The sequence below is a fragment of the Macaca fascicularis genome, chromosome 3, assembly GCF_037993035.2.
Source record: "Macaca fascicularis isolate 582-1 chromosome 3, T2T-MFA8v1.1".
In the NCBI taxonomy this organism is placed as follows: domain Eukaryota; kingdom Metazoa; phylum Chordata; class Mammalia; order Primates; family Cercopithecidae; genus Macaca; species Macaca fascicularis.
This window is the reverse complement of record NC_088377.1, coordinates 160,496,680-160,497,956: the sequence shown is the minus strand read 5'-3', so window position 1 is coordinate 160,497,956 and position 1,277 is coordinate 160,496,680. Positions and strand designations below refer to the sequence as shown.

The 1,277-nt window shown below is 41.6% G+C and overlaps 1 pseudogene; it reads left to right on the top strand.

The window, feature by feature from the left end:
* The first annotated feature begins 213 nt into the window (after positions 1-213).
* LOC107129176 (eukaryotic translation initiation factor 3 subunit I pseudogene) lies at positions 214-1,077 on the top strand (annotated as a pseudogene).
* The last annotated feature ends 200 nt before the right edge of the window (positions 1,078-1,277 follow it).

The window sequence follows — 1,277 nt, the reverse complement described above, 5'->3', positions numbered from 1 at the left end:
CTTTACTTGGTGTTACACTTTATAAAATGTCAAGGGTGCTCTTGTTCACATCTCAGTTTCTCCTTAGGCAAAATCTTAAAGTCAACTATTCCAAATTGAATCTTGTGCGGTACATTTACTTATGGCATTTGCCATATTTTTGGACCCTGTCTGTATTATGATCTATTAAAAGGATCAAGGAGTCCTTCCAGAAATAAGAAACGAACCACTAGAATGTATATGGTCCCCATTGGGATGATCGTCAATGTGTGGTACTCTGTGAACGGTGAGAGGCTGGGCACCCACGTGGGTCATACAGGAGCTGTGTGCTGCATGGACAGTGACTGGGACAACAAGCATGTCCTCACTGACTCAGCTGACAACAGCTCAGAACTGATGTAGCTGTCCAGACCTGTGGCAAGGACTTTGGAAACAATATCGCTATATTCTCTACAGACAAGCAGATGGGCTACCAGTGCTTTGTGAGCTTCTTTTATCTGCAGGACCTAAGCCAGATTGACGGCAATGAGACATACATGAAAATTCTTTACAATGACTGTAATATCACCAGTGCTTTGTGAGGACTCCCCAGGGGAGTGCATCAACACAGGCCATAAGAGTGGAGTGTCCAACCAGTATAATGCCAAGTCTGGAGAGGTATTGGTGAGTGTTAAATAGCACTCCAAGGAGATCAGTGACATCCAGTTATCCAGGGACATGACCAAGTTCATCACTGCAACCAAGGACAACACAGCCAAGTTCTTTGATTCTACAACTCTTGAACATCAAGAGATTTTCTGGACAGAACATCTCATCAACTCAGCTGCGCTTTCCCCAATTATAGTGACCATGTGATACTGGGTAACAGACAGAAAGCCATGGATGTAACTGCAACCTCCAACAAGACTGGCAGGTTTGAGCCCAGGTTCTTCCATCTGGCCTTTGAAAAAGAGTTTGGAAGTCAAGAGTTACTTCACAACTGTCAACAGCGTTGCCTTCCCTTCTAATGGCAAGAGTTACAGCAGCAGAGGTGAAGATGGTTATGTTCACATTCATTGTTTAGGCCCACAGTACTTTGAATTTGAGCTTGAGAATTAAGAAGCTGGATCTACATACAGACCAGGCAGTCGTCTTAAGAAAGTTTTGAACCCTAAGAAATAAATTAGCTTGGTAATAAAAAAATGTGATGAAATTTATAGTGCTTTTCATTTTGGACTTGGGACTGGTTATAAAAGTATATGATATAAGAAAAAATCTGTCATTTCTATATTTGAAAACAAATTTATTCTGCTCAATTG